Here is an 18,004-nt window from a genome sequence, read left to right as displayed (position 1 = left end):
AAACTGTCGGTTTTTTTTTATTTTTTCTTGAGTATTTCAAGTGAAAATCAACAGAACCTAATAATAAATGAAAGTTAATTACGTTTTATTAGAGAAGTGTTAAATAAGATTTGTTTGTTTGTTAGCTTTTGTTTTAGAAATAAAAAATTGTTTCAACAATGACAACAACAATTTTTTTTAGTCTGAATTGAAACACTCAAAAGCATTATAAGTTGAAGTTAGTATTGTGCTGTTGTTTTATTACTTTAAACATTTGCCCCAAGAGGTTTTGTTATGTTTTTGGAGAAGGTTTGTTATTTTATATTTGTTTTTGACTGCTATAAAACTTTGGAAAGCAAAAAAACATATATCAAAAAAAAATGTTTTATAGTGATAACAATACAAGTACTAACTTATTATTTTGATTATGTGTATATTTGTGCAAACTTAAATACTAACAGATTCCTGTTATGTAGTTTCTGTTTTTAAAAGTTAAGAATGTCAAAGGTCGTAATTTTTCAACTTTTAGCTTTGTTTACTTATGGAGTAAAAACAGAAATGTATCCAGGTTTGTTTAACTTTTTGATACTAAGTTTATTAGTTTTTAAAGTTTTACTGAGTATCTATTGTTTTGAATATGTCATTAACACTATAAAAAAATTATTATTGTAGGTATTAAGTTAATAAGTAAAAAAGTTTTATTACGTTTGAATAGAGTTTTAAATGACTTAGTTACTCAAAATATAAATTAGTTTTTAAATATATAAACGTATCTAATCAGCTCAAATTTCTTTTAATCTACTTATTTTAATAAAATCAAAACTATAAAACCTTTTTACTTATTAGTTACGTTAATAACTCTCTTATAGCGTTAAACATATTTCACCAGTTCTATACAAACAGAACATAAAGCAAAATCTATTGTGTTTTTTTTACATTTTTAATCAAATTTCAGCTAAATAAGTTTTTAAAATTTCACAAAATAAAGAAAGCAGGTACAACTGTATATTCTAAAAATACAACAGTTTATTAAAAAATAATTAAAAACTGAACTATAATGTAAAAATTAATAATGAAATTACTTAGCAAATTATTAATAAAAAGATAAGCGAACAAAATGCCTTTATATTCTGCAAACTCTAGACATCTTAAAATTATTAGAAGCTACTACTCATAACGTTCGGGCAAACTTAACACAACAGTAAGAAGTATTCTAATGTACTAATAGTAGACTTAAAACATTAATTAGAGTGCAGAGAAATAAGATTTGAACAAAATTTCACCTTTGATAAAGAGCTCAAGCACTTCAGAAATATTTGTCTGGAAGACTACTGCTGCTCTACGTTTATCGCAAATTTTTGCAGGTTTTGATTGTAATGTATTTAGATTGAAGAAAAAAAATTAAAATGTAGTAATTTTAAGAAAAAACAAAGAATTTTTTTTTTAATTTCGAGTTAATGAGATTTTGCAGGAACGGAAATTTTTTAGCATGCTAAAAAGTTTTTTCAGTATTTACTATTAGTCATAAACAAACCAAAGTTATATAATAAAAGACAACAACACTCAGGTTCGCCAATCCCCGAAACGAAACGGACTTTTACAATGAGGTCACGTGGCTGATAATAAGCAACGAGAGCATAATTAGCGGAATCACGATCGATCTGAAATCTTTCGCGACAGTGGAAAACATCGGGTTTTTTAATTGGGTGAGAAGCAGCGAAGCGGAAGGCTGCGTTTCGAGGTTGGAGGTGTACGAAAGTGAAATTGTGAAAACGTGGCCTCATTATGATCGTTATGAGGTCACTGTAATGCATGCGAACAAAGGGAGATTGGAGGTCTGTAGTATGAGAGATATTGAAATCAAAGGTAGTTAGAATTTATTTATATTTTTTTTTATAATTTCACTGTACTACGAACCTTGTGCTCAAACTGTTTTTTAATGAAATAATTAAAAAAGTATATTACTTTTTATAAATTTTCTTGATAAATACATTTATCTAACAAATCTGTTCTTCTAATAAGTAGTAAAAAACATATTTTGGTACACATCATTTTTAAATTTTGCTTTAAATATACTTTGATCTAAAATAAAATTATATAGTAACAAAGTTTACTTTTTGGACAACAAAATTAAGAATAAGAAACATTAAGTTTTTGTATAAACAGCAAAACCGATTGCAAAACCCCATGGAAAACAAAACAAAACTAATCCCCAAGTTGAACAAAACGAGCCTACACCTACCGAAAGTACAGTGAATCATCCAACTAGTACAGAAAAAACAAATTATCCAACAAACGATGATCATGACAAATGCTTCCATTTTAAAGCAATCGTGTTTATGCTAGTTGCCATGATCGCGTGTTTTTTGATTGTTGTGTGCTACAGCTTCAAAAGGTTCCAACGTGAAAACGGATTGTTGCGTTCTCAGCTTCAAAGTTATTCGAAGCGACCTCAACAAGCATCTCAACAATCATCAGGTGAATAGTTTATACATTTTTTTTGTGATTTCTGTGGATTTTATTGGTTTTTTTTTGAACGTACGGTTTAAATGTAACATTTTTTGTTATTGTAACTTAATTGTAAAAGTTAAAAAAGTTTAATACAAACAAAAAATCAAGTAAATTTTTTCTACACTTATTTATTGATACTTATCACCTAAAAACAAACAAAATTTACAACATTGCTTTAAATTACTGAACAAACAAGGTATTTGAAAATTTATAATGTTAAAACTATTATTATTTGGATAACACATTTTAATCGTTTAATTTAATATATTGAAAAAGTTAACAGATTTAGCTGTCTATCTAAAATATATTTTTGCATTATTTATCTTGTTTATAAGCTGAACAGTCTTTTTTCTATTAAAAATATATTTTAAACAACTATTTAATTTAATAACTAAGCATTTGTAACATATTTAGAACGACCAAGGTTTATAAATGCTGATTCTAGAAACGTCACTGGACCAGTAATTCAAAAGAACCAATTGAACTATGTGGAAATGAATTGTAACGGTAAATTAATTTAATTAATCAAAACTTTTTTGAATAAAAATTTCAATTAAACTGTTATAAAAACGTGTGACGATTGTATAATAAATATTCTTTTTGAGATATTCGTGAACAAAATTCAGTTAAGTTTAACATTTTGCTTGTTTTTTACGATTTTAAAAGCTTTCTATATTCTACTTTTAAAATATTATAAATACACACAGTTGTACTTAAAAAACTTTATAAAGTTTTTTAAAACGCAGTATTTAAGAAACGCTTTATACATTTTGATGACTTATACATTTAAATTTTTAGTAAATTACCCAAAAAAAAAACGATTAGAATACAAGCAATATTATACTTATTTATCTAAATTAAGATATTATAAACTTATTAATACATCTATGTTGTCAATCACTGTTTTATAATTCCAAATTGTTCAAGTTTGCGTTGCGAGCAAGTATACCAAACTCGAGACGGTAACTAGTTTTTTTGGTAGTAGTTCATTATTTTATTTATTAACTTTAATTTTTGTTATTATCTTAAATAATTGTGCTTAAACGTAATTGAATTTAAATACTTTTGTTAAAACGTGAGATTTTAAATAAAAAAGAATATAAAATTTATAGTTAATTGTAGTTGCAGCCCTAATCATTTATAATTTTTTTGTTTCAATAAGCTACTTATTTGTTTTTGGAACTTCTCTTACTATATATTGGTTTTTAGGTTATAACAGCGACCAAGAAGAAGAAGCAATATACGAAACTTTAGGTAACAATTTAGTTACAGTATTTTAATATAATAAATTTTTAATTTTAAAAGTAGTAAAATTTAAGCTTTGACTTTTTTAGGTTAAATAAAAATTAGTTTATTGTTTCTTAGTTAGCAAAATAACCAACAAAAATAAGTTTTGAATTAATTTAGCTGCATATAAAAATGAATAAATTGTCTTTTATATTTAACAAAAAAACGAAATCAGTTTATTTTGAAGGTTGTATAAAAGTTAAAAAGAAATAAAGCTTTGTCATTATCAGTGATATCTAAGTAATTAAGTAAGTATTCTTATTAATCTAGTAAATATTGTGTAAAAAGTAATTGGTTTTTTTTTCACAGACCCAGCAGCCAACGTTCGAAATAAAAAAACAAATGACGGCGGAAAACAAAAAAAACTACTAATTTGCAATCCGAGAGCTATGTGGAAATAAGCTTAAAGGAATAGTTGTTACTTTTTAAAACATGTTTGTTTTATTTTTTGTTTAACTCCTGTGAAATTTTAATAAAACGTTTGTTGAAATAAAAGGAATTGAAAATTGAAAAAAAGTTATTGTTTAAAAACATTGTGTAGAATTGTAAACTATTCATTGTTTAAAGTAGAATTGTTTCAAAGTTGATTTTGATGTGTTATAGCTTTAGCTTCAAACATCTTACCGAAAGTTGTGCCTGTTTTTTGCTCTTTTAAGCTACTAAAAAGAGTTTAGTTTTAGAAGTTGTTTGTATTTGCTTGAGTTACATACCTAGTTTTGCGTTTTATACTTTTGTGAATAAACATAACTGTATGTATTTGTGCATTTAGGATTTTTTAAAATAATCAAATAGTTTAAAACTTACTACAGCTATGAGATAAAAAAAAATCAATATTAATTTAAATAAAACATATAAATCTTAAGAAAATACAGATAGTCAGTTATTAAAAAAAATATTTTTTAATTGAATAGCTTCTATTTATTTAAAAATGAAACTTGTGTATTAACTTAAATTAAAAACTGAATTTTTTTAAAGTTAGGTATTATTTGTGTGTGTTTTAACAGTTACTTATGTTTTTGTTTTATTGTATTAAATTTCATAAAAAGTCCGATAATGTACAAAAAAACAAGTTTTGTAAGTTTCTATTTTTTGTCTATTAGAAAGTAAAGTTTAAAATTGAAATAGTTAAAGTAGAAAAAATGTATATAATTAATACGCTAATTTATTTTATCTTATAATGAACTCAATAGGTTTGTAAAATAAGAATTTTTAACTGTTTGTAGACTAAGTTTATAAAAGATATACAATTTTGTTTATTCTGAGCAAATACTTATTATTTTTTATAGATTATAGTATGTTATTAAAAGCATTTTACGTCTTTAAATATTCAAATAGCAAAGCGTATATTTAAAGTGTATACTGCTTAAACAATATGATTATTTCTTTTCATTAGCCAGTTTGCTTACCTAAAGTTTGAACATGTTTAAGAATTTTAATGAAAGGTTTGACTTCAACTACTTCGCACGAAAAAAGTTAAAACAAAAAAATTTCTAGCAAGAATTATCGTTAATCAAATATCATTCGCTAGTATTATATTTTTGGAAGTTGTTAGCTTACATCGTCTGTTAAGATGTTTTTTTAAAAACAGATGTTCTGTTCTGGACACAAGAGCAAAAATTATAACTACAACGTTTAAATTTAAGCGAAATTAAAATACGTATAAAATAAGAAAAACGCACAAAATATTTCAGTTTAGTTAAAAGCGACATAAGTAATTTTTCACGGCATTGTAACAACAATTTTTGTAGTTTTTTATATAACAAAGTTTTGTAAAAATACAAGGAAACAAATTTTAAAAATTTTTTTTGTTTAAAAAAAAAACATGTTTGTACTTTGTTATCATTCACTTTATAAAAAAGTTAAAATCTGACTTCTGTTATAGGTGAAAGTAAAATATAATTCTTTTGTTGTTTATTTGAATGTTTTAAAGTACTTTTATAGGTGTTGCTGTAAAATTTGTACAAGCATACATAATTGCACTAAGTGTCATTTTTGGCCAAGTAGACAATTCTGCACGGAGACACTTTTGCACGGGTTAACTTTTTTATATGCATTTTTAAATTATCTTATTAATTTGAATTTGAATTTTTTTTATCTAGCTTCTTTGTTTACTATCAGTGCTACCCCTAACCCTTACCTTCGGTCGGTAGCTTTTTTTTTTTTGGTAATTATTATTATTTTATTTTTTTATTTAATTTTATTTTCTGTTTTATTTTACTCTCGTACAAAAATGTAATTCGTGAAAATTTGATCTTTGGTGCAAAATTGTCTTTATCCAATTTTGTGCCCTCGTGCAAATTTGGCTTCGTGCAATTTTGTGCGCTCATGCAAATTCGGATTCGTGCGAAACTATCTTCGAGCGATTTTTTGCACTTGTGCAATTTCGTTCTTCAGAGAATGGAATGAGGACGCCTCCTACTTCACAGTCGTATTACACATACCAAGTACTTAATACAACCACATCGCTTGTTAATTTATGGTAAGTCGGTTAACCAGAAAATTGTACCATACATGGAATCGTGCACAATAGTTTTTTTTTTGTTTATTTGAAGTAGTGTGACATCATAACTACCAGACTGATTATAAGAACTTCGACGAGAACAGTAGCCAATCATCGGCGTTGAAACGGGTCACGTGCTTTGACCAAATACTGCAAGAACGGACCTCCACATGGAGTATTAACTATTTGAAAATTATAAATAGCTTTAAAAACTAAAAAATATAATCGTGGGAGTAAGGAAGTAAGATTTGTACGTAAAAACATAATAAAGAAATCCTAACGTGAATAAACTTTTGCTTAAACGGATTTCGTAAATGCTACCACAAATTTGAATTATAAGTATAAAATATTATTCTTAAAGACTAAAATAGCTATTAAAATAAGAAAAAGCTTTACTTTATATATACAAACACTTAATGTATACTATCAAACAAATTTTTCCTGTCGAAGTAAGTAAATTTTTTTATGAATCTATATCTACTTAAACTTTAAAATTTTACATACATTCCGAAGCAAAGATAAAAATTATCTTTCTTTGTACGAACTAGTAAAGTGAGCATCTAAGCTTTTAAAATATGAGTTTCTACAATCTTGAAATAATAAAACTGTCAAAACAACGACATGAAAGTTTTCATTAAATGTTTGCTGTTTTTTTTCTTATAGTTAATTTTTTCAGATTTTGTAGCAAGTTTAGTAACATAGAAAATGTTTAAATTGTTGTTTTATTAACGTTTTTTTGTATAGTTTTTTTTTTATAAACTACTCAAAATATAAATAGATACCGGTGTTAACGTGTAACTATAGTCACAAACTTATTTACATTAATGTTTAAAGCGATTAACATCAGCTAATTCTATAAACCAATAATACATATTTTCCTGCAAAAAAACTAAAACTTAGTTTTTAGTTGCTCTATAAATTTGTTTGTTTTATATTAATTAATTTTCTTACTTTTAATTTGAGTGTATTTTATATTGAATTTTACGTTATTTATTACATTAATGAAAATATGCCTTTACTGAGCTCGATAAATTTAAAGAATTAGGGACAAAGATTGTCTAGAGAAAATTTTTATATTCAAATGATTAAATGTACTCCTTTTTTGTTTTATTGTGAATTTAAAAATTTCTTAATACAATATAAACTGCCGCTAATTCAAAAAAATTCTTCCGTTTTACTAAGTGAGCGACAATTATAATAAAAAAGTTTTATTTGAATTTATTTTAGAACAAAATTTAACAAATTTAATAAACTACAAATATTTTTGTTAAAATGTAACTTTTTATGGTGTTTAAGGATTTTTATGTACCCTGTCATAATGAAACAAGGAAGCAAATTTTGAAAACTTTTTTATCGATTTGAAGTTATCTTTGCGTTCATATTTTTGTTTTTCACTTAAAATAAAGAGTTTTTATAGTTGGCTTTCAATGAAAGTAAAAGTTTATAAGAAAAAAGTATTTGGTTGTTGATAAAAATTTTACAGATAAAAAACTTCCGCAAAGCAAAAAAAAGTTACATCGAAGTAAAAAACATCTTACAAGAAAAAGAAAATTATTTTTTTAAAAATTTCTTTTGTTATAAAAACTTTTTTCAAGTTACTCGTAGTCGAAAGTTATCATTGTTTATAAAATAATTGTTTTATTTAATTTTTATATCTTTCCATAAATATTTTAAAGTTAGTTTCAAAAGGTTATATTTGGATTGGTTGTATCATCAACAGAGTGTAGCACATCTCATTTTAAATACATTTTATTTAACAGTATTTAGGTTTGTGGTCGTCATGAAAGCTCCTTTAATACTCTGAAGCAAATCAAAAAAATCATTAGTTCAAGTATGTTAAAAGTTTTTTATTACACAGATCTTTGAAATGTAGTAACTGTTTTTTATTAGAAAATAATGTCAAAGTTTATCCTAGTTCAATACATCGCTTTGTTTGTTTATGGAGTAAATGCAGAGTTGTTTTCAGGTATGTTTACTTTTTACAAATTAGCTTATTTTGTATAAAACATGTTTCTGTACATAAATAGCTTTAATAGTCTTAACGAAACAGCGTTGAAAACATGTATATATATAAGTATTTAAAAAGATATATTTTTAAAAACTTTATTTACCAAAACGTATGTTTTATAAAAATAAAAACATCAAATCTATTAAAAATTTTAACAAATTTTAGTTGTCTAAGTAATAAAATTTTCTTTAGTATAGTTGTTTGTTTATAAATCTATACAAAAAAAACATGTACAAAAAGGTATTGAACTACATATGTTTTTAAGCACATTATATAGTAAAACAATAAGGACTAAATAAGAATATGTTTTAATCAGGATGCAAAGAAATAAGACATAAAGAGAATTTTACCACCGAAGGACAGATTAAGCACTTCAGAAGCTCTGACGGTGAAGGCGATTTTTACAGCTCAACATTTATAGCTAGTTTTAGCAGGTAAAGTTGCTTATACTTGTAGTATAATTATTGTAGTGTTAAAGTAATTATACTACATAAGAGCAGCATATATAAAAACATTAGTTTTTAATAAAACTTTCTTAGACTACAAATAAAATACAGTTTGTTAAGCACGTTCTTAAGTTTTATTTTAAGTAATAAAGACTTGTAACCAATAAATTACCGCCTAAAATTTCGCTCGAAATGCGCTCGGGCTCTTCAGAGTAGTAAAAAGTGAATTTTTATAGGTTCGGTAAACGCCAAAGAGAAAAGCATTACGGCACGGTCACGTGGTTGATAAGCACCAACGAAAAAATAATCAGCATCATTACAACTGATATTGAAACTCTCAGAGCAAAAGATAACATCGGAGTTAGTATTGTGCAAAACATCAGAGGAAATGAGTGCACTTCGAGACTGGTTGTATACGAACAGAAGTTGAGAAAAATTTCGTATGATTTTGATAATTATGACGTCACTTTTGTGTTCACCGGCCAGGATGGGATGATGAAGGGTTGTGAATTGAGAAATAATAAAAATAGGGGTAACTAGTTTTAATTTATGTTGTTGTATAATTTGTTATGTTACTACATAATGTTAAATGTTGCTTTGTTAGCTAATTGATCAATGTCAAAAAGCATTTTATGAATAAATTGTCTTAATAAAATTGTTTACTTAACAACATGTAGTAGAAGTTTTGGTAAACTCTAAATTGATAAACTAACTTGAAGTATATGTTATTGCTATTTTAGATAAATTTTAGAAAGCTTTGTTTTTTTTTTTTAAACTACAAATCATTTATTTTTTCATAAACAGCAAAGAAGCCGAAGCTCCCGGTGCAATTAAACGAGCCTAAACCAACAGTTGTAAAACTCGAGCCAGAACCTACAGAAAATAAAACAATTTGTCCAATAAATCCAGTAAACTTTCGATACAAATCGAGTGACGATCATGACCAATGTTACCATCTCAAAACAATCTTGTTCATGATGGCCGCCATGATAGTTTGTATCATGATTATTTTCTGCTACAGCTTTAAAAGATTTGAACGCGAAAACGGACTGTTGAGTTCAAAGCTTAAAAATTATTACAAAAACCCTCTAAACTTATCAGGTAACTTGTAAGGATTATATAATTGTCTATAACAATCAAAAAAAATGATTAGATATTTAATTGCTTTTCCCTTATGATACTATTAATTTCTTTGTATCTAAATTAGTAAAACATTGTATTAGTAAAATAAGTAATAGGAAATAATCTTTGCCTAAAAAATTATTTCTAATGCACGTTTTTGTGCTTATAAGTTAAACAATTTTAATGGAATCACACAGCAAAGTGTCTTTTATGTAAAAAAAAATATTGCTCTAACATATAAGTTTTCATTAATATTTTAGAATCACAACGATTATTAAAGGAAAATTCTAGAAAAGACACAGGTCTTGTCATCCAAAATGATCCATCTGAATATTACATGGAAATGAAAAGCGGTAAGTTGAAATGATTAGCTACTCAAAACCTAAATTAAATCATAAACTTTCAGTTTTAGTTTTTTCAAAAAATGCTTTTATGCTTTTAGAAGCTACTGTATTTTCTTTTTAGAAAATTTACTGTGTTAATTATCACAATAAAACAAGCTTAAATTCCTTAATGTTGATACTTAACCACCCAAAACAGAAATAGATTTTTTTTACTTAAATAAAAAGTACTCTAAAAATGGTTTGTTTTGGTTTTTATACAAAAAGATTTATAGCAAAGTTTATTAATAAATTTTAACCAAGTATAGTTTGTTGTTGTTATTTCTGTCTATTTAGAACTTTTATATACAGCTTTTTTAGTATTATATTTCAAAATATATTTGCTAATAAAAATCTTGACGAAACAAGTTTGTAAGAACAAACGATAGTGTTTAAATGAAATTTTTCTCTATGTAACTCATGCTCGTTTATTTTTATTTAATAATTAACAAAGCTTCATTGAGTAAATAATTAAAGCTTGTACTGTGCAAGTAGTTTTATTAATATTAATATGTTGTAAATATTATTCTAAACTTTCTAGGTTGTTCAAGTACGCATAGCGAACCAGTGTATGGAACCTTAAATGGTAAATTGTTGGATTGGTTGTATTATAATTAGGCAGTAGCTTATTTATTAAAAACAATTTAAAATCTCTACGCCAAAGAAGTAGAACATATATGTTTTTTGTTATCCAAACAGTTTTTAGTAAATTAATTTTCACCAAAGAGCTTGTCTGTGCTTTAAAAACTCTAAAATTTCTTAAAAATATAATTAAGAGTTATCGAGAAAAAAAGATTAATTTACTAAATACGTAAACTAAACACAATTAAATTAATTTAAAACTAGACAACTCAAATTAAAACAAGTTTTTGTTAAAATTAAATCTTCTCTGAATTTTTTAGTTTTGTTTTTGCTGTATATGTCAAATAGCTGCATCTCATGCTTCAATATCTGTTATATAAATTCATTCGTATATATATTTACAAATATATAAATTATTTTAAGCACTGATAAGCTCCTTCAGCGCAATTTAGTTTCCTAACAATTTTTTGGATATTAATTTAAAAAATAAAAATTTTCTATAAAACATAAGATTTTCTTTACAAAAAACTTTTAAGTTATAGTCGTATTGAGTTGTAGTCGAAACTATTTTTTACCCGTCAAAACATTTTTTTGCTGTACTGTAACAGAGTCATGAGTAACTTAATATAAAACTACTTCATTTCATTAAGTTACTTATACACTTGTCCTTTAAATTTTAGGTAACAACAGTGACCAAGAAGAAGAACCAATATACGAAACTTTAGGAGGTTATTGCGGTAAATTATTCATTAAGTATGCTATAAAATGTGTCTATAATGTTAAAATTTATGTTAGCTAGTAGTTTTGTGCAAGGAAGTGTTTTAGCAGTTTCTACTTTGCACTGTTTTATTTTTTGATTAGACAAACAGTTTTACCGATTAAAATAAGTACTCAATGTATTAATAAAAGTCTAAAACTAGAATAAAGCTATTTTATAATTGTTTCAATTTTCAACACAAATTGTTTGTTAATCAGAACAACTAACATTTTAAAAATTATTACTATAAAGTAAAATGTTTTTTTTTACTTATCTTTGTTTATTTTTTATTAACCTAATAACTAGTGACTGTGAAGTTTTTTGTACTTAATTAATTTTTTAAATAGGACCATCTACCAGTCAACAAAGTAAAATACGTTGGAAAATAATAGGAAAGTCAAAATATCCAGTATATTTCAACCGAACAGCGTCTTATCATAGTCATAGTTAATGTTTTATTGACTTTTAATAAATTGTATTATTTTTTTTTCTATTATCGGTAAACGTGTCTATGTTCAAACCATAAACAAGAAACTAAATACTTGATAAAATTTTGTTCAATACATATTATAATTATTGTAAAATTTTTGTTGCTTTAAAACTAGAACTGCTTAACTATAGACTTTTTATGTTTTCTTCTATTTTTAGTTTTGGTATCTAAGCGTCTTTTTTCCATGTTTTAACTAGCGTTTTGAGCAGATACTATTTAAACTTTGCTTTTGTTGCTTAATTTTGTCAAATATATAGATAGATAGAGTATATACATTTTTTTAGAGTTTAAACTGAACTATACAAATCATGTGCAAATTTTATTTCTTTTCTTTATTTTTTGTGCATATTTTTAGTATGTATTTTTTTATAACCAATGATAATTTTATTTACTGCAAAAATTAATATATAAACTACCAAATACTTAATTTCTGCTTCAAAAATCTCATAATTTTACAAAAAAGTTACTTGTCTCTATAGATTAAAGTTGATTAAAGCATTTAATTTAATTCGCTGGATTATTCGCTTTTTTATTAAATTATTTTTTATATAAAATTAGGAACATAAAAAAAGATTTATTGTAAATAATTTCGTAAAATTTAAGTGTAAAAAACGTGTTTCGAGCTGATAAAAGAATAACAATTACATTCTGAAAATTACCAATACTTTCATCTAATTTTAATTTTGACAAAAGTGAGATAAGCAATTTTTTATGACGCCAAAGTGTTTTTGTTTTGTCTCATTTACAAAATAGCTTAAATAAGAATACAAGGAAGCAGTTTTTAAAAAACATTTACCGACCTGAAATTGAAAATCAATGAAATTACATTTTTGTGTAATTGTAAAATACAATAAATAACATTCGTTTATAAGTTTTTTGTAACAGATACAATACTTCATTAAAGTAAAAAGAATAAAAATTGAATCGAAAACTTTTGTCAAATAAAGTTTAGTCTAAATTTGAGAAAAAAAAAATCGAAGATTTTTAAAATTTATTTAAAAAAAAACTTTTAAACTAGTCATTTATAACTTTTTATTTAGTTAGTATTTTAAAATATTTATATTAAATAGATTCAAATAGATTCTATTTGAATAAGATTTATTTAAGCACTGAAGAGGTCTTTGACCGAAACTTAGTTTGTAAAATAAATTTTTGAAAGAATAAATATATTTATATTAAGTTAAAATAAGAGCATTTTTGTTAATGTAGTCTGAAGCAAAACTAGATTTTTAGTTTATTTCATTTAAGTTGTTAAAAAAAATATTTGATGTTGTATTTCGTACTTATTAAAAAAATAATAACTGTACATAAGTATAAATTTGTTTAAATGTTTATTTATTTACAGATTTATGTAGTTTAATTTTATATTAATGATTAAAGAATGTCAAGCTCTATTTTCTTCGATATTTAGCTTTGTTCGTTTATGGAGTAAATGAAAAAATATTTCCAGGTATATTTAATTTTTTACAAACAATTTTACGTGTTTTTTTAAAGCTGCAAATAAAAATTGCTTAAATCGTGAATTATTATTACACTTATTTGAACTTATACAAACGTATATGTATATATATATATATATATATATGTTAAAATTTAAAAAAAATATTTATAAGTTTTTTCTCTATTAAATATCTAAACGAAACAAACTTGTTAGTATACAAAAATAAATTTCACATAAAAAAAAAATATAAACTACATTTTTAGAAAGTAAGTTTCTCAGAAATAGTTACAAAATAAAGTAGTTACAGAAATATTTTGAAGTATTTAGCTAATTGGACAAAAAAATCTACTGCGAATACAGTAGTATACTAAATTAATGTTTAGAATAAAAACTATTCATCCAGAATGCAGAAAGATCGAGAGATATAATTTCTTATACGTCGAAAGAGAAGATGAACACTTTACCCTATTTAAAAGTTATGACAGGAGAAACTACTTTTATCCCATGTACACGGCCAGTTTTAATAGTAAGAGCAACAAAATTAAAAAGAATAACAGCACAGTCACATGGATTGTTAGCAACAACGTAAAAGTAATCAGCATAATTACAGCTGACCTGAACACGTCAAGAGCTCAGGACAACATTGGTATGAGTGAGCTGAAGTCATTATGAAGTCACATAGCTCAGGATAACATTGGTATGGGTGTGCTGAAGTCATTATGACGTCGCATAGCTCAGGACAACATTGGTATGGGTGTGCTGAAGTCATTATGACGTCGCATAGCTCAGGACAACATTGGTATGAGTTTGCTGAAGTCATTATGACGTCACATAGCTCAGGATAACATTGGCATGAGTGTGTTGAAAAACAACAACACTGCGCAATGCGAATGCACTTCGCAGCTGACTGTGAACGAACATCAATTTAGGAAATTGTCGCTTAATTTTGACAGTTATGACGTCACAACTATGTTCACAGGTCGAGCAGGTATTATGAAGGGTTGTGAAATGAGAAATGTTAAACTTTGAGGTAACTACTTATTTTGTGTTCTTTTGCATATTTGTTTTGTTACGGTTGTTGTTGCTTAATTTCATATTTAGCTATTGTTTTAAATTTTAATTTTCTATTATTAAAAACTTTCTTAAGTTCTTAAATTAGTTATTATTACAAAACAAAAGTCTTGATAAAATTCTCAAACCATTAATTAAGAACTCTAAAATTGTAAATTGTAAAATAGATTTTTAAAACAATTTAATGCAATAAAGTTATACTTTTAGTGTTTCATATTTTTTATTAACATATATGGTTTTGTTTCACATTATTTTCAAATGTATTACTTGCAAAAATATCTAAAATTAAAACCAGATTACATAGTTGAAAAACCTAAGCCCTCAGCCGAAAATACGGAACTTTTACCAATGCCCCGAGTTCGAACAAATGAGTCTAAACCTTCAAAAAACATAAAACGTTGTCTCAATAATACTGACGAAATTCAACAACAAGAAGATGAAGACCATGACAAGTGTTTTCATCTCAAAACAATTTTATTTATGATGGCTACAATGATCGTTTGTATTATGATTATTTTATGCTACAGCTTTAAAAGATTTGAACATGAAAATAGATAGCTGAGTTCTAAACTTATAAATTATTACAACAGACCCAAGAACTGTACAGGTAATAATTATACAACTTATAGTATGTTTATGTAACAACTAAAAAAAACATAACAGAGCTGCTTTAATATTATTGCTTTGATAATATAAAGTTTATTTATAAACTAGTCTCAGTTAAAATAATACAATTTATTAAAAAAGACTCCTATACATGCTTTTTAAAACATTATTAAGTACGGATATAAAATGAACAAGTTTAACATAATACAACCAGATACATGTTTCGTCACATACGCTTTATATCGTTTATTTACCATATACCTTTTAGACTAAATAAGTATTGTTATTGTTTTAGATTCAGGAAATTTAGTACATGATAGTTCTAAAAACGACACGGGATTCGTTAAAAACAATCCTTCTAAATCTTACATGAATATGAAAAGTACAAGTAGTTAGTTTACACTATTTACAAAAAATTCAAAGCAACTAAAGCGTTGTTATTTTTAACTCGTGACGTTACGCACACTCGTTCAGTTACGCATTTTAAAATTCTATAAAATTTAAAAAATAAATTTTAATAACTCATGCTACAATACATTTTATATAATTTTCTTCATAAAAGTTATTAAAAGCACTGATCAGCTCTTTAAGCAAAACTTAGTTTGCTAAACAAACTTTTGAATAATAATTTGAATTTTAAATGCTTATAATAAAACATAATGTTTTACCTTACAAAAAACTTTTAATTTTCAGTCGTATTGTAGTTGTAGTCTAAACTAGTTTTAACCAGTCAGTATTTTTATTAATTTTATTGCTGTAATATAACACAATTATAACCAAATTTATATAAAACTTCAATATTTTGAAAAATTCCTTATACTTTTTTCTGTATTATCTTAGGTTACAACAATAACCAAGAAGAAGAAACAATATACGAAACTTTAGCAGGTAATTACCTTAAAGTATTTAGAATGTTTAAGTACTTTTATTCTAACTTTTCTGTGTTTTTTTTCAATTGACTAGAAAAAATAACTTTATCGATTGAAACAATCTTTAATAAGCATTTAAAACTAGGATAAAGCAACTTTATAATGATATTAATTTTCAACCCAAAATTTTCCTTAGACAGTTAACTACAGCTAATAAAATTTTAGTATAAAAACAAAGTATTTTCTACTTATAGTTGTTTTTTTTGTATTATCCTAATAACTAGTGACTTTAAGAATTTTGGTACTTAATTTCTTTTTTTCAATAGGTCCATCTACTAGTCAAGGAAGCAAAATACGTTGGAAAATAATTGGGAAATCAATATATCCAGTATATTTCAATCGAACAACCACGTAGAAATAAAAGTTCAAATTTAATTTACTCTCCGTAACATGTATTTCTTTTATATTGTTATTGATAAACTTGTGTCTATTTTGAACCAGAAAAAGCGTATCAGATACTCAGTAACTTTTTTTTATTGAAAAACTGAACAATTTTTTAATAGTAAACTTTATTTTTTTTAATATGAAATTACTTTAAAGTTAATTGTTCTATACTTCTGGTTTTAAATGTTTTTATTTATGCTACAGTTTTACGTTTTTTACTAGTTTTTTGAACGAAGTATACTCAGATTTGTATTTGGGTTGTTTACATTTGATAGCTATACTATTTTTCGGGCTATAGTTTTGTATATAATTATAAATATACATTTGTTTTCTATTTTACTAAAATAAAAATAGTTAGTACATGTAAAACTGTTTGTGAACATGAGCCCAATTTTTTTTGTGTAAAAAATAAGAAAAATATGACAAATACAAATTTGTTTTATTATATGATTTTTTAATTACTTTAATAAACATGTAATTGGTTGATAACGTTTTGTTTCATTCTTGTGAAGCTTAGTAGTGTTACATGGACTGCTTCAGCTTTTAACAAAATGAAATCTTCAACTTTAATCTAGTGAATTAGCTTTTTGTTTGTTTTGAAGTGTAAAATGTATATTTTTACTATAAAAATCTGTACTATTTGTTCATTACGTATAAAGTAATTAACGTCCCTGATACTTCCTAAACTTTTGAGCAATTTTTTATAAAGCCGTGTTTTGTAAAAACAGCTTTCGAAGTGTTCTTCTACAAATTAAATATTTATAGTAGAACCTTATGTATAATGCCACTAAGTTTACTTTAAAACTTTGAAAGTTTTTTTACAGTTTGAAAATATCATTTTTAAATACATTAAGCATCTAAGCTAATGAAAGATACGTTATAAATTTTTTCAAGTTACAAGCTCGTCTAAAAAACATAAATAATAAATTTTTTAAAACATTTCATTTTAAATACTGCATTAGTCAATTTTAGTTGATCATAATATCTAATTTTTACTAATAAAAAAGCATAAAAACACGAGTTTAGTTTCTTTTATTTTAATCATAGTGCAAAAAAAAGTTTTTATTTCAGCTGTTGAAAAACGCTTTATTACTTGCTAAAAAATACCAATATGTTTACTTAAACTTTAGTTTCATCAAAAGTGACAAAAGTAAATTTCCACGGCACAATTTTAAGTATTTTGTTATAATTTTTAAATTTATTTATTTACAAAGGCAACAATGTTTCTCCCCTAAGGGATCTTCAGGCCTGTAAAATAAAATAAACTAAACATAAGACGATGGACAACTTAAGAAAATATAATAATGCAAAAAATTATAATTGAATTCAAATTAAAATTAAAAAATGTATAGTGCTATTACTAGATAATTAATTAACAAAATTAAAAGTTTTATAATAATGAAAAAGAATTTTTAAATTTTAAATATGATTTATACTTACAATAGATGATTTGTTCTATATAGATTTGGATTTAGCTTATAACAACACAAAACAAAATGGCGCTTAACAAA

The sequence above is a fragment of the Thalia democratica genome, chromosome 1 (genome assembly GCF_965202585.1).
Source record: "Thalia democratica chromosome 1, ktThaDemo2.hap1.1, whole genome shotgun sequence".
Taxonomy (NCBI): Eukaryota; Metazoa; Chordata; class Thaliacea; order Salpida; family Salpidae; genus Thalia; species Thalia democratica.
This window is presented reverse-complemented; position numbering follows the sequence as displayed.